General features: G+C 50.1%; 1 long non-coding RNA gene across 2 annotated transcripts; it reads left to right on the top strand.

Moving 5' to 3' along the window:
• Positions 1 to 1,986: 1,986 nt before the first annotated feature.
• LOC144175825 (uncharacterized) lies at positions 1,987 to 14,270 on the top strand. Of its 2 annotated transcripts, none has more exons than XR_013323700.1 (3): positions 1,987 to 2,193; positions 2,804 to 2,890; positions 13,387 to 14,270. It is a non-coding gene; the product is annotated as an uncharacterized LOC144175825 (long non-coding RNA). The 2 variants fall into 2 exon arrangements; XR_013323701.1 differs by lacking the exon at positions 13,387 to 14,270 and adding an exon at positions 7,100 to 7,208.
• Positions 14,271 to 16,365: the final 2,095 nt, after the last annotated feature.

The following is a 16,365-nucleotide window of genomic DNA, read 5'->3' on the forward strand; positions in this document are numbered from 1 at the left end:
GTATTGAGCGCTTGAGCTCATGCTTGTCGGTGACCCTCGTCGTGTGAAGGGTTCATATTTCTAAGCAAAGGGAGCATCTTTAGTTCTTGTCGCCAAGATTGCGGGAGTAGATCAAGCGCAGTGACATTCTGTGCTGCCCAGCCAATCTGGTGAAGGATGCGGCAACCCACCGCAGTTCTGCTCATTCGGAGATTCTGGTTAGAAAGCTGGCCCTCTATCAGCTCTTCCACCGTGTTGTGGAGCCCCGTGCTAAGCAGCCTCTCTGCGGATGCACTCAGGGGAAGGCCAATGGCCTGCTCAACCGCCTTTATAATCATTATATAAATCATCTTTATGTACTCCTTGCCGAGAAGAAGACGGTGGGTCGACGCAAGTGATTCTCGAGAAGCCAAAGCTTGATATAATCGAAAGGTATCGGATTCCTTGAGGCTTCGCTTCTTGGTGGCAACTCGCCTGATCATGTGTATGCTTTGATTGCTCATGTGTTTGAGGCGCTGCAACGACAGGTCACTCTTGGTGTTTTCCTGGAGATGTAGGCCCAGGATCTTGATGCTGGGCCTTGGAGTGATGGCCTGGCCATCAAGGAGTAGTTGAATGTGTTTTTTGATGTGTCGTTTGGGGTGAGGGTGGACAACAAGGAGCTATGACGTTTTACGTGAACACTGGAGGCCACAGGCTTCAGCACATTGACGTACTAGAAGTGAGATGCCACGCGTTGGTGTGAGCTTCCTTTTATTTTTGTAACTGCTGTTGGTGTGAGCTTCCACAGCTGTCAGCCTCCATGATCTCGGCGTGTTGTTCATTCTCTGTCCTCCAGGCTCACATCCAACCGCTTGCCATCCAGTTGTTGCGAGTTGTAGCGACCGTAGTCTGCTGGTAGCGAGGCCGGTCGCCAATATCACACTAAACTTTTTTACGCCCTTTTGGCCAAAAAGGGTATAAGATAATTGAAAAAAGGGTGTTGGGAGGCCCTTACGCCCTTTTTCTTGAATCTCAACACCCTTTTTTGTAGCTTTCCACCCTTTTTGCGTGAAAAAAAGGTTGTTGACCAACCTCAACACCCTTTTTTTTCGAAGGGTGTTGAAAGGGTGGGGAAAAGGTGTTCAGCTGATCATTGATTGAGGTCATGCATGCAATATAATTTCAAAAAGACATCCCATTGTGCCATCCACCCAACCTCGTCAAAAATGTTCAAAAGCAAAAAAAAAAAAAGCTGCCAAATTCAATAAAAAGCAGCGGCAGCACCGACGTTGAAACAGGAAAAAATATCAGCCCTTGCTTATTCAACATCGACAGAATAACACTCCCCCTCCCACTTTTTGTTTTCTACAACCTTGCACCGAGCACAGCACAACCTTGAACTGTGACATCTGTATCATCATTCCGTCGTTCCCTGTTCCTCTCCTGCCCCACCAGCACAATCATAGCCCCCTCTGACAACAGTCATTCTCGTCACTCAGTGGAGTTATAAAGTACTAACAATCACAATTTTATTCCATTCTTATTGTTAGCGACCGTAAATATTGTGTACAAATGCAATAAACAGACCACCTAGTTTCTCCCACACAAACAACGTTGGAGAACAAGGCAGATATCAAAAGAAAACAAAAGTTGGGAATGGAGGGGGCATGAAGTCGGGCGCTAAATAAACAGACGCCAAATAATAATACGATTACTTACACTAGAACACTGCCAAATTTCATTGCGCAGTGTTATCTTACTATCTGCTGCTTTTTTTAACGTTCAAATGGAGCGCCAAAAAACTCAGTCCGCGTTTTGTGTTTGTAAACTTTAAAAATCTAAGCTTCTTTATTATATTGCACACAAAAAATAATAATTTAGTGTTGTAGTCAGTAAAAGAGGCAATTATTTATTGTTGTCGTTTTAATTTCTTTACGCAACTCCCTGCCAACGACCGAAACCCTGAGTACGGCGCGCGGCGGCGTGGCCGGATTCCGGAACAGATACCCCGTGACCCTCCATGCCGTGATCCGTCTTTATTGTTTACTGTGGTGTGCAGTTACACAAGCGCAGTTATTATGATTAATTGGACACCTCGTCGTCTTCGGTTATGTCTGTCGTGTTCGACTTCGCGATGAAGTATTTGAGAACAGCTTTGCCACCTGAAGACGGCTAAATTCGTTCGGCGCTTGCCCCTGAACGTCGCTCGCTCTTCTGCTTCGTTTCCTGCAGGTAAGCTGTCTCGACACATTTGCCGCCTTTCTTTTCACTGGATGCCGTTTGTAGCTGTCAGCGCCGCTTTAAGGATTCGTTAACAGGAGCCCGCGTGTGTGAATTGTTTAACTGAACTAGCTAGGTTGAACCTTGAGGGCTCGTCTTTAGAAAGGCGATGTGCGAAAGAACATTGTGGTGCTTGCATTGAGCGCTGAACGCACTGGCGCTCAGTAACGCAGTGGCGCTCAGTAACTCAGTAACGTTTCCCATTCCGCAGCACTACATTGAACAGCTTCAGAGTTCACCACTGCAAGCCACGTCTTACGCGTAGTTTATCAGAACACGGGCGGCTACTCCTCTAAACTGTGCTGCGCAGCGTTTACGGCTTCGTTAATCACCGCTGTCATTTGTGCCGTGTTGGGAATGGCGAGGGAGAATCGTTTGCGAGCGAATGTGCGCGCCTCGCAAGCTTCGTTGCGTTTGCGGCGAGCCACCTCACCAAGTGTACAGTGCCGCTGTACGCGGGCATTGATTTTGGCTGAATATTGTGTTGCCCGAGTTGTAACATTCGTGCACCCAATAATTTCCATTCTTGCCTGTGTGGTAATCATGTGTCATCCTGTTTTAGACCTCTGGACGGTCTGAGCACATCACGTCCCTCCATTCAACCGGACAAGATCCACAAGCATTGTCAACAGTGTTTGGCCGCCAGAACGTAAGTTTTCAAACACAGTTTTGGTAGCACAGTGGGCTACCATACTTGAATAATGTTCGATCACTTGAATGTACAAGTTCTCGCCCCCGTAACAATTATTGGTGTTTCATGCATAACCTAACATGTAGCCGCTAAATGGCAACCTTTCTTGTTAATTTCGGAAAACTCAGTTTCACCCAAAATCATAATGCGGGCGTAACAGTTAATCACCATGTATACGAACTTCCTGGTGTTAGTCATGTTTACGGTGAAGCCATATTTCTTAGGTGGTGACACCAAAATGTTGTTACCTTTGTAGTTTAGTCTCCGATAAAGCCTTACCAGTTCTGTTTTCAGCTATTTTTTGGATGTTTATCATGTGAATTGACAGTCCTTGCAGTCCACTTTTTTAAATAGTTATGTAACTGCCTGTACCATTTAAAGAGGCCTGATTGGAGTTCTGAAGGCTGCGATTTACGCACGCTAGTGCTGTACCGCCAATAAAGAAACATCCTTCCACAAAGAAAAAATTTGAAAGTGTAAAGTATAGGCAGCATTATTCTTAAGTGGAACATGCTAATTGCTAGTCCTGGGGCTTTTCCTGAAAGCACTGTGGATGTTATGAGAGAAGAAAACCACTCAAACACATCTGCCAAGGCCGTTGCTGCTCCAAGATGCGTGCAAGCATTGAGTCTTCTGAGCAATACATTACACCCTTTTTTTTTAAACAACCGACGTGCATGCTGAACGTACTCCTGATTGGGCGTGTGCCAGGCGCGTAGCCAGGAATTTTTTTCGGGGGGGAGGGGGGGGGGGTGTGGTCGACCAAAAAATGGGACGGGGAAATATGTAGGCAAGGCATCTTGCGCGTTGTTTTGCAAACGAAGCTTGAAATAACTGACTTTAACATGCGATTTGTGTATGCTCAACACTACCTGTAAAGCCCACCTTAAAGGAGCCATGAAGACAAAATACAAGTTGGGTTTATTAGAAAGACTGCTTAGTCCTGATAACAATGATCCCAATATCATCGCAATCTTCGAAAAAATAACGGAGATATTAAGGAAAACGTTTGAAGCAGTCGCGACCCCTAGCCAATTTCCCGCAACTTATCTATGACGTCACGGAACCTTGTTTGTGCGATTGGCGGCCGCCTAACGTACCTGTCGCGACGGCACATTACTGGACGTCTGTAATCCGGCCTCTAGTTTCATTTGACCGCATCACTTGAACGTTAAGGTGCAGTTAAGGCACTGAAAATTATGTTTTATTGTGGGCCCGTATGACGTCATTCTTGCTCATAACACGTCACTGTGGCGCAAAATTTGAAAGTTTTTAAATACTTCTTGCTTTTTTTTCGTTAAAAAACATATTTTGCGGCTCTAATGGAGCTGAGTGAAATACTGAATCCTAGTTCTTTCAAATTAAATGAAGTTGTATTTTCTCTTCATGGCTCCTTTAAGGAGCTTAGATGGTGATGATAGTGATGATCAGCTAAATTGCTGTTCGCTGGTCTATGGGCAGACCACGGGCGATTCATTCGTCCGCAGAGCAGGTGGTTAGGCGGACCCGCGCTCGTGAGTGTGATCATGAGTGCGCTCGTGAGTGGCGCGCGGACCCCGAAGTTCGTCAGGCGGAAGTGGAGGCCAACACTGAATGTTTACTATCAAGATTCTCGTGTTTCAGAAAAGGGACTATTAAGTTTTCTTGTCAGCTATGAAGTACAGTCGAGCACGATTTGAAGGTTATCGAGCGGCCAAGCGTGCCACCAGCCCACGATTTCGTTTCGGAACCATGAAAATCGAGATTTCACACTCTTCGCTCCCTTGTTGGCTGTTCCGTGATACAACAATGGCCTGCACGACTGACTTGCCACCCTTTGGGTTTCAAGCTGTACAGGGCCGTCCACGCTAGGTGCGAACACGGCGCAGCGTGACCTTGCTCCGCGGAGCGCCAGCGCACAATCTGCGGCCGCGCATCGAAGCTAAGCGGCGCAGGCGCACAGGGGCTTGGAGGCGGGGCTTCGTGTCGTCTGCTACCGCGGGAGAGCGCCGTGCCTGCTTTGTTGTGAAGCACGCCTAACTGTAGGCTTGCCTGTAGCGTCTAAGCGCGCTGCGACAGCATTGCGGGGAAGCGCACTTTCCTTACTGCGGTGCGTTGTGTAGTTTCTGCCTACGAGAACCCACAGCTTCCGCATTTCAGTTCCGCGGTGCAGGTTAAATGCAAGTATTGTTGCAAACATTTCAGGACTGGCTTGGTTTGGTTCAATGAGAGATGCTGTATAGAACGGCATCGTATAATTTCGGCTACTAGGATTTATTTAATGCTCACTGGCATTACGCAGAACATAATTGTCTGTGCATTTCGCCTCCGTGGAATTTCGGTCACAGCGGCTGGGTTTCGATCTGCCGAATTTCTTCCAGATGTGTATTGGCTTTTTTCAAACATATGAATATCGCGCATCGTCGAGATGGTTCAAGCAGTCGCCCAGCCAGGAAGTCACGGCCCCAGCACAATCGTCTACTCTACGGTCGAATCCTGGACCGGTCCCACTCTAGTGTGCTAAATTATAATGCATACGTCATTGGTTGCGCTCCCTACATGGCTAGTTATTTGGAGAAAGCGGCCCCTCCCTTTGTTGCCACCTGTGCGCATCCTCCTTTATGGTAAGACCCGTACTTCCTCGCAACTCCTTGAACCATCTCAACGATGCGCGATATTCATATGTTTGAAAAAAGCCAATACACATCTGGAAGAAATTCGGCAGATCGAAACCCAGCCGCTGTGACCGAAATTCCACGGAGGCGAAATGCACAGACAATTATGTTCTGCGTAATGCCAGTGAGCATTAAATAAATCCTAGTGGCCGAAATTATATGATGCCGTTCTATACAGCGTCTCTCATTGAACCAAACCAAGCCGCCAGTCCTGAAATGTTTGCAACAATACTTGCATTTAACCTGCACCGCGGAACTGAAAAGCGGAAGCTGTGGGTTCTCGTACGCAGAAACTACACAACGCACCGTAGTAAGGAAAGTGCGCTTTCCCGCAACGCCGTCGCAGCGCGCTTAGACGCTACAGGCAAGCCTACAGTTAGGCGTGCTTCACAGCAAAGCAGGCACGGCGCTCTCCCGCTCTAGCAGACTACACGAAGCCCCGCCTCCAAGCCCCTGTGCGCCTGCGCCGCTTAGCTTCGATGCGCGGCCGTGGATTGTGCGCTGGCGCTCCGCTGAGCGAGGCCACGCTGCGCCGTGTTCGCACCTAGCGTGGACGGCCCTGTACATTCGTTGTTATCAAGCACAGACTTGGACTTGGTTGCCCTTTTTCTACACCAATGATAACGAAACTTGCATGGAATATTTGCTAAAGCTGTTGTTCTTCCTGCTTCGTTTGAAAGAGTAGCTTTCCCGCGACAACCTCCGAATCGCAGTGGACTGTACATGCGGCGCATTCGTATATTATGGCGGTGAAACTAGCAAATGTGCGTCTTCGTCCTTAAGTAATCGCCTTTTGTTATTTTTTGTGCTAGTAGCGCGAGTAGTAAACTTTCGCTAAGCGGAACACCTTATTGCACTGCTGTTGAATGTTGAGCTTGTTGCACGTTTCTTAAATTTCATTATATTTCTATCTGTTAAATCGAAACAGACATGGCTTCAGTAAAACTCCGGTTAAGCAAATACAGAATGCTGATTCTAACCAAGAGGGAGGTCATGTAAACTGGAATAGTGCCAAAAAAACAAAGCTCCGCATTAGGGAGAATTGTGTAGTTTTGTTGATGTGGAGGAAATACAAGATGGGCAGAGCAATGCTTTTTATGCAGAAGAAATTATGGATCTGCAATAGTCAATGAAATGCGATGTCGGTAGAAAAGTAAACATATCAAGGATTGATTTTTGACTGAACAAAATACAGCGACGTGCTCTGTCATGTGATTATACTTTGTACCAGTGTAAAGACAAGGAATGACACGCTCCCGACAACATGTAAGCCTATATGAGGCTTTTCCTGCTGTTCTGCCATTCCCCGGCCGTGCTGTTCCGCCATTGAAACAGTGGGGCTGTTTCGATTGGCTCGTGGCAGGTTCCCAGCGCTTGTCGGTGTATCCGGTGCGAAATGCAGCCGGGCTGTATATGTTGACAGGTACAGCATCTGGAGCGGACGCAGAGATCAGACGTTGACATAGCCCTTGTTTTCAGCTTTATATGAGCAAGAATGTCCTTAAAACTGCAGGTTCCGCGCCTGCAGGTGACTTCAGGCGGTTTTTCAGGCTGCTTAAACCGCAGCCCAGCAGTTATCTTCTTGGATGTTCTTTTCCCCGGGGCTTCTCCTCCAAGCCGCAGTAGCACTGAGGATCTGACCCCGGGTATCCTCAACCGACAAACTCAGCCTCCGATAGAAAACTGTACATTTATTTACAGCCCGGCGGGCGACTAAAAAACAGTGCTCAGGCGGAGCTCGAAGACGACGGGCCGAGCTCTCCTGCGCCTGGACCACGTCTCCCGATGTCTCCTTGTCTTCATCTTCCCTCCACCCTGACGCTGGGGGCTAGGGAAGAGGGAAAAGCGAGTCCTTCGTGGGGGTCCAACCCCATGTGGTGGCCATTAGCGCATCCGGTGCGAGCAGGCGTGACCTTCCTCGGGATGCGCGGAGTTTCAAGGCGCCAAGCGACACGTGCGTTCAATTTCTGTGCCGCTCGTCCCGGGGCCCGCACCAGTTCGTGCGTCGAAGCGCCCGACACCTCCACCGCCACTGTGAAACATACCTTCAGGAATGTTTCACACACGAAACACACACCACACACACATTTGGCCCGTGCACCATCGTTCCTTCAGTCAACGCCGCCTGTATTAACATTGCCTGACGCGTCGCGCGCTTTTCAATGGGAAGGGTAGGTACGCTTAGTTCAGGCACTGATCCGCTATGTGGCGCGTGCCGGCGGACATTTCGCCTTACGTCACTGCTCGCGAGTCGCGAATGCTGCACCCACTTCTACGACGTGTGTCTGTCAGCTTGCCTGTTGGGCTTCAAGGGCCGTTTCGCTTAAATCTTAGCCGTGACGGGGCGCTAGTTCTGTGGCGCACTGGGGATCTCGTTCAACGTGTCGCTCGCTTCATACTTGCTGCATTTTTCCAAAGATAAAGACGGAGGCGGACTGAAATAGTCTAAGAACATACTGATTGTCGGGTAGACATATAGCTAACAGAAAAACGATATTTTCGGATGGGGCAGCCATTATTTTACTGATATTTTTCTTTCTGGAGTATTTAGAGAAGAAAAAATTGCGTGCACGTTTTTTTGTTCAGGCGCTTACTTCTACGATTACTTTCCAATAATATCACGTGCTTGTAAACTTCAGAAAATTATAGGAAACAAAAGGATAAGCAGCTGCGATCCCGCCACGCTGTCCGGGCGCTTCTACAGTATAGTCCTCAATTTTAGAAGTGCGTACCGATGCCGAGTGCGAACAGGGGGGTCAAAACAATACCTAAATGCGGAGGGGATAGAGGGGGGATGCCCCACTCAGAAAATATCAGGGCCTGTGATCCGAGTAGATAAGCGCGCAAAGCCGGCATCAGCCTACGGCAGCGCAAGGGATTTTGCTTCGTGACAAAGGAAGTTTTATCAGTGACAGACCAAGACAGACAGGCATGGTGAAAAACAAGAAGGCGTAGGAGCGCCGCCTCGGGAACGCTAAACAAACTTTCCACTATTTTGCGTAGTTTCCGAGAAGCGGCGCTGGCTGGCGGACACGAAAGCACGCTGGAAGGCTATGGAGCGGGGAAGGGTAGGAGAGAGCAACAGGAGAGTGGCTGTTTGGCCATTTTTCGCTCACGCGTTAGGCACTGTTTATACAGGCGGCGTTGCTTCAGTTGACGACACAACAATCAGCACGGCCAGTGCCTCTTGACCCTGGCTGCAGGTCACCATGACAAATTAGGCACAATCCTCACATAGCTCATTCAGAGCGAGCGGCCTTTAGAATGCGGTACGCACCGGCCGTCGTCGTCCGAAAACGCCCTTGCCATGCGCCGCACACCCTCACACAACAGTATCAGGGGCCCCTCTCTTCCTCGCTCGGGAAGGGACCACTGCTGGGTCGTCAGCATGCGTTGGAGCCACTCTGCACTGAGGTGAAGCTGACTGACGCTTGCGCCTCTTTCCAGGCGAACCCTCGGTTCGGCCGCTTCTGACCCACCGTACGCGCACGAGGTGTCATTCTCTACGACACACCTTTGGTCAGGGTAAGCAGCAGAGGGCTGCTTCGTGGCCACGTTAACGCGGTCATGCAATGCCGGAGAGGCTATCTCTTCAGTCACTGCAGTTCTACCTGCAACTGCCTGGGGCTGCTTTACATGAGCGGCCGTACCCTGATTTGCACTTCCCTCTCTCAATTTGCTGGAGCTTCCCATGGCAATCATATTTTTGGGACTCGACATTTGGGGACCTCCAGAAACACACGATGCAGTGTGCGCGACACCAACTGCATCCGATTCTTCACGCGATTCCCGTGCTGCCGCATCCTGCAAAGCTACTGGCCGCTCGGCCACGCTCCCAGGATGTTCTCTGTCTCCGCACGGTGCGACGACAGGCTCGCGCTCAACTGAAGCCAGTCTCTGCCCCTTCAGAACGGCTGATTTAAGAAGCTCATAGTTCTTCCGCTCCTTAATGTGCGAACCCTCGCGTTCGGCCGCTACTGAACCATCGTTCGCGCACGAAGCGCCGTTCTCTACCACACGCCGTTGTGTGACACAAGGAGTAGAGAGGGGCTCATCGGTCACATGAATTAGAACATGCGACGCAGCTGAGGCTGTTTCTCTGGCTATCAGCTTTTTCACGGGCATGCCCACACTCCTTCGACGCACGAACTGGCGCGGGCCCCGGGACGAGCGGCACAGAAATTGAACGCACGTGTCGCTCGGCGCCTTGAAACTCCGCGCATCCCGAGGAAGGTCGCGCCTGCTCGCACCGGATGCGCTAGTGGCCACCACATGGGGTTCCCACGAAGGACTTGCTTTTCCCTCTTCCCTGGCCCCCAGCGTCAGGGTGGAGGGAATATGAAGACAAGGAGACGAGAGAGACGCAGTCCGGGCACAGGAGAGCTCGGCCCGTCGTCTTCGAGCTCCGCCTGAGCACTGTTTTTTAGCCGCCCACTGGGCTGTAAATAAATGTACAGTTTTGATCGGAGGCTGAGTTTGTCGGTTGGAGATACCCGGGGTGAGATCCTCAGCGCTGCAGCGGCTTGGAGGAGAAGCCCCGGGGAAAAGAACATCCAAGAAGATAACTGGCGCAGTCGACAGGATCTTCAACAGCGACGACTCAGCCAGCCGGCGGGCGAGATGGAGCAGGCGGAGAAGTCGCGGCCTGCTGAACAGGATCGGCGGGAGCAGCGAGCTCGTCAGCCTGGTGGAGAAGCGGCTCGACCGGCACTCAGCGGACTTCTCAACGGAGAGCGGCAGCCTGCTGAACGAGATCTGCAGGAGCAGCGAGCTCGCCACCCAGGTGGAGAAGCGGTTCGAGCGGCGCTCAACGGACGTCTCAACGGAGACCGAAGCAATCTCTGCGGCCTGCTGAGCAGCGGAGAAGCAGCTTGGCGAGCGGTCAGTGGAGGCATCAGCAGCCCACTGAAGGAGAAGCGGCAGGCGAGAAGTCGGCGGGCGATTGTTTGGTGGACACCTCGGCGGAAGGAGCGGTGCATAAATGGATAACCCATCTGCACCTGTGCGGCATCTCTACAGGCGCCGAGCTATACAGGTCAGTGCCTCGTTTGATGCTGGGTCTGCGGTTCACCATGACATCTAGCGGCTATCTAGGTGATGCCGCGAGATAATGATGAGGATTAGGAAGCGTGCATGAACGTTGCAGGGACAGCAAGCATTGCAATGTCGTTCGCTGAGCAGAAGGCGCTATTGCTGGCGAAATTGAGAATCGCTGAGGCAGAGTTAGCAGCGGAACGTTCGAAGAGTGGACGTTTCAAGAGAGCTAACAATGTTCCTACCTCACCGATTGCTCAAACAGTAATGTTCAGCACTCGGGGAGAGAGTGAACTGGGGTGCTCCGGTACGCCGAAAGATGCGCTGGGTCGAACCCATTCACTGGGCGCGCGTAGTCCTCCTGTTTCGCGGGATCCGCCACGATCAGAGTCACGTGGGAAAGGCGAAGATAGGATAGTGGCGCACGTTCCTTCGTGGGCGTTGAGATTTTCTGCAACCGGGGAGCAGGATAGTGAAGCATCCCGCTTGGAGAATTTCACTGAAATAAAGATGGAGGTGAAGGAAGGTGTTACGCGCGAGGCTGCGTTGGTAAATGACAGGCAGTCAAAGTTGAATGAGAGTGTGCGCATGCCCGTGATGAAGCTGATGGCAAGAGAGAAAGGCTCCGCAGCGTCGCATGTTATTGTTCATGTTGCCGATGAGCCCCTCGCTACTCCTTGCTTCACACAACGTTGTGTGGTAGAGAACGGCGCTTTGTGCGCGCACAGGGGTGCCGTAGCGGCCGAACACGAGGGTTCGCACAGGAAGGAGGGGAAGAACTATGAAGTTCTTAAATCAGCCGTTGTGAAGGGGCTGGTTTCAGTCGAGCGTGAGCCCGTTGTCACCGCGTTCAGAGAGGAAGAACGTTCCGGGAGCGTGGGCGAGCGGCCAGTTGCATTGCAGGATGCAGCAGCACGGGAATCGCGCGAGGAATCGGATGCAGTTGGGGTCACGCACACTGTATCTTGTGTTTCTCGAGATACCCAAATGTCGAGTACCGACAATGTGATTGCCATAGGGAGCTCCAGCGAATTCAGCGAGGAAAGTGTAAATCAGGGTACGGCCGCTCATGTAATGCAGCCCAGGGCAGTTGCAGGTAGGTCTGTAGGAGTGGCTGAAGAGATAGCCCCTACAGCATTTCATGTCAGCGTTGACGTAGCCGCTAAGCAGTCCTCTCCTGCTTACGCTGACCAACGGTGCGTAGTGGAGCACGGCGCTCCGAGCGCAGAAGCGGCCGAACCCGAGGGTTCGCCTAGAAAGAGGCGAAAGCATCAGTCAGCTTCACCTCAGTGCAGAGTGGCTTCAACGCATGGTGACGAGCCAGCAGTGGTCCCTTCCCGAGCGAGGAAGCGAGGAGGAGAGGGGCCCATGATACTGTTGTGTGAGGGTGTGCGGCGCATGGCAAGGGCGTTTTCGGACGACGACGGCCGGTGCGTACCGCATTCTAAAGGCCGCTCGCTCTGAATGAGCTATGTGAGGATTGTGCCTAATTTGTCATGGTGACCTGCAGCCAGGGTCAAGGGGCACTGGCCGTGCTCATTGTTGTGTCGCCAATTGAAGGAACGATGAAGCACGCTCGCAAAGTGTGTGTGGTGTGTGAAACATTCCTGAAGTTATGTTTCACAGTGGCGGTGGAGGTGTCGGGCGCTTCGACGCATGAACTGGCGCGGGCCCTGGGACGAGCAGCACAGAAATTGAACGCACGTGTCGTGTCACGCGGCGCCTTGAAACTCCCCGCATTCCGAGGAGGGTCGCGCCTGCTCGCACCGGATGCGCTAATGGCCACCACATGGGGTTCCCACGAAGGACTCGCTTTTCCCTCTTCCCTGGCCCCCAGCGTCAGGGTGGAGGGAATATGAAGACAAGGAGACAAGAGAGACGCGGTCCGGGCACAGGAGAGCTCGGCCCGTCGTCTTCGAGCTCCGCCTGAGCACTGTTTTTTAGCCGCCCACTGGGCTGTAAATAAATGTATAGTTTTGATCGGAGGCTGAGTTTGTCGGTTGGAGATACCAAGGGTGAGATCCTCAGCGCTGCAGCGGCTTGGAGGAGAAGCCCCGGGGAAAAGAACACCCACAAAGATAACTCCAGCCTTGACATAAAACATTATGAAGGGGGGGGGCACCGGGACCCCCCCCCCCTCCCCCCCCCGGCTACGCCCTTGGCGTGTGCTTATTCTTTCTCTTGCATCCACCACATTCGAGTCGTCACGTTGATTTGGGAATGCTGGAATCCAGCATATGCTGGCAAGATACGAGAGCTTGAACACAACCCACTTGCCCGCAATGAGTTTTCAAAGATCTCCACCACCTGAAGGTACTGAAGTGAGATGTAAGCATTGCCTGAAAACCATACCAGATAAGGGTACCAAATCATAGTTATGGGTCTTTCTCGCCCATTTTAGTGTTTTGAACGAAAAAAGTGCCATTTAAAGGTGACACGTCGTTCCCTGCCGATTTCTGATGCCTGATTAAGTTTGTGGGCATAAATTTAGCAGCTTTCTCACATGTCTAACGTGTATGTGTGCTTGTTAGGAGTGAAGTAGGTAAAAATTGAAAGGTTTGATTGTAGTTGTGTATAGATTACCTACATTTTTTTCATTCCTAGAAAAGAAAAATTGAGGTAACCCTGCCAATTGTTCTGCATTGCTGCGTTTTATTATGCTTGTATGATTCGTAGAACCTGCAGGAGTTCAGCTGCTTGTTAACGGAAAAATGAACAGTGGTACAAAAAAAAGTGCATCTACTAAAAAAATCTTCACAATCGCAGGATGCCAACGGTCCACCTACCAACTTGCGTCCTGCATTGTTTCTGCTGGCTGGAGCGGCGCATGGAGCATTTTTCAGCTTCTCGAAGTTTGTGATCAAGCGCTGCCCCAAGTGAAGGATGCCGCAGACGGATCTTCTGTTTTAATGCCACAATTTCATGTGCTGAGCACTTACTCGTAAGGCATTTTAAATATTCATCATCCCAGAGGATATGTTACCTTCGTCTTGGGTGGAATGTGGCTGCAATCAGGTTATTTGTGACAGAAACAAGTGAACCACGTGGTGAGAGTCATTGAGGCCCTGTTGATTGCGCATGCTACTGAAATAACATTTTCATTCAGCTGAATACTTTCTAAATATTACAATTTGTGAACAAAATATGATAAAAGTCATGATTAGTTGTACTGCAGTGCAGGAAAGAAATGCCAGCACATGTTTTAGGAGCCTCTTGTATTTCAGGTCATTGGCTGGTGAGAGCAATAAAACATAACCGAAAATTGTTTAAAGTGAAATCAAATATTTGTTGTCGCCAGTGCATGGCCCGTAGTAAAAGCTATCTGGTCTCCCAATTTCAAATGAGACAGGAAATGCCAAAAAAATAAGGAAATAAACAAGACAGCTTGCTACAATAAACCAATTCAAATAATTGCTCAATGTCTATAAAGTGGTGATTCAGGCGGGTTAGTTCGGTGTTGATGAAATACAAGCAGGCCCTCGCCTGGTCAAAAACAAATAAACAAATAAAGACATTTTGGGCCCCTACTGGCCTTTGATCACAATGAAAGGGGGGTGAAAGGTCGCGATTATTTATAGGTTTGGTGGTGCAGAGTGCGCATGTATATCTCGGGGAGATTACCCCGCGACTGGTTAATCGTGTTTTTAGTTGGTTGAATATGCACTGATTCTAAAAGTAGTCGTGTTGACAGGCACTTCTCTGATGCGATTATGCTTGCGGAATCCCAATCGATGGCGTGGTCAGTAGCCAGGTGATGATCCGCCAAGGCATTTCAGCTTGCATTGCCTTTTTTGACATCGTTCTGGTGCTACTGAATTCTTATTTTAAATATTTCCAGTTTCACCTATGTAGGGTGCGTCGTAATCCTTGCATGGAATTTTGTAGGCAACTCCGGGGAATCTTGATTTTTCTAAAGGGTCCTTCACGCGTACCAGCTTCTGCTTAAGCCTGTTTGTTGGCACGTGTGCAATTTTAATGCCATATGTGCCAAACACCCTTGCAAGAGCTTCACTGATGCCTTGCGTGTAGGGGACAGCAGCGCGTTTTTGCCCGTCTTCAGGAACCCTTTCGGAGGAGGCAACTGAATCCCGCAATTGTTGCGTCCTCACAAGCTTTGAAGGGTAGCCGTTGCTGCGAAGGTCCTTCCTTACCACGGCTAGTTTTTGCTTGCACAGACCAGGCTCAGAGCAGATTCGTGATGCGCGTGAGAAGAGTGCAGCGGCGACGGAGCATTTTTGGCCTATAGGATGTGCAGAGTCGAACCCCAGGTATCTACCCGTGTGGGTCGGCTTTCGATAAACACTGGTTATAAATCCTTTGGCCGACCGTTTCAGAAATACGTCGAGGAAGGCGATCTGTCCATTATTTTCCTGTTCCATGGTGAACTGGATACTTGGAACACAAGAGTTTAGATGCTCAATTAAAGGCATTACGTCTCGGCGGTGGATCACACAAAAGCAGTCTACGTAGCTGACAAAAATCTTGGGGCCGTCTTGTACGAGCATAGCGCAGAATTTTTTAGAGCCTCTGAGGCAATATTTGCACAGACTGCTGAAACGGAAGCTCCCATCGCTGTTCCAAACCGCTGCTTTTAACATTGTACGTTGAAAACAAAACGTGTTCTGCAGGCCAAATTCCAGGCAAAATTACGCGGTCCGGAGTTGCAAGGATCTACTCGAGAACGATGCATCTCTGCCTTCACGTTCGCCAATTGAGATGCAAGACTTATATCGTCTCCTGGAATTTGGCCTGCAGAACACATATTTTGTTTTCAACGGACCAGCGGTTTCGAACAGCGATGGGAGCTTCCGTTTCAGTAGTCTGTGCGAATATTGCCCTAGAGGCTCTAGAAAATTCTGCGGTATGCTCGTACAAGACGGCCCCAAGATCTTTGTCTGCTACGTAGACGACTATTTTTGTGTGATCCACCGCCGAAACGTAATGCCTTTATTTGAGCATCTAAACTCTTGTGTTCCAAGCATCCAGTTCACCATGGAACAAGAAAATAATGGACAGATCGCCTTCCTCGACGTACTTGTGAGACGGTCGGCCAAAGGATTTACAACCAGTGTGTATCGAAAGCCGACCCACACGGGTAGATTCCTGGGGTTCGACTCTGCGCATCCTACAGGCCAAAAACGCTTCGTCGCCGCTGCACTCTTCTCACGCGCATCACGAATCTGCTGTGAGCCTGGTCTGTGCAAGCAAGAGCTAGCCGTGGTAAGGAAGGACCTTCGCAGCAACGGCTACCCTTCAAAGCGTGTGAGGACGCAACAATTGCGGGCTTCAGTTGCCTCCCCCGAAAGGGTTCCTGAAGAATACAGGCAAAACCGCGCTGCCGTCCCCTACACGCAAGGCATCAGTGAAGCTCTTGCAAGGGTGTTTGGCACATATGGTGTTAAAGGAGCCATGAAGAGAAAACAAAAGTTTGTTTTATTCGAAAGATTAGGTGTTTCATAGTACCCCAAGCGCTTTCCCAGAAGCAAATGATGCTTTATTCACTGATAAATAAGGCAATTTAAGCCAAAATTTTAAATCTCCCGCTAAAATTGAACATTCCGTGACGTGTACAATGGCATCATAGAGCCGGTCCATGAAACAGATACTTAGTATGTCGACTCCATATAGCACCCACACGCGGGAGTCGATCGAGACGGCGGCCATTTTAAAAATACTAGTAAAACCTAGTGCACCCGCAGCCCTAGTCATGGAATCGCCTGATCCGGAGAACAAAACTCTCGCCGA

Source organism: Haemaphysalis longicornis, unplaced genomic scaffold, assembly GCF_048455015.1.
Source record: "Haemaphysalis longicornis isolate Haplotype H1 unplaced genomic scaffold, Haemaphysalis longicornis Haplotype H1 scaffold_1, whole genome shotgun sequence".
Classification (NCBI taxonomy): domain Eukaryota; kingdom Metazoa; phylum Arthropoda; class Arachnida; order Ixodida; family Ixodidae; genus Haemaphysalis; species Haemaphysalis longicornis.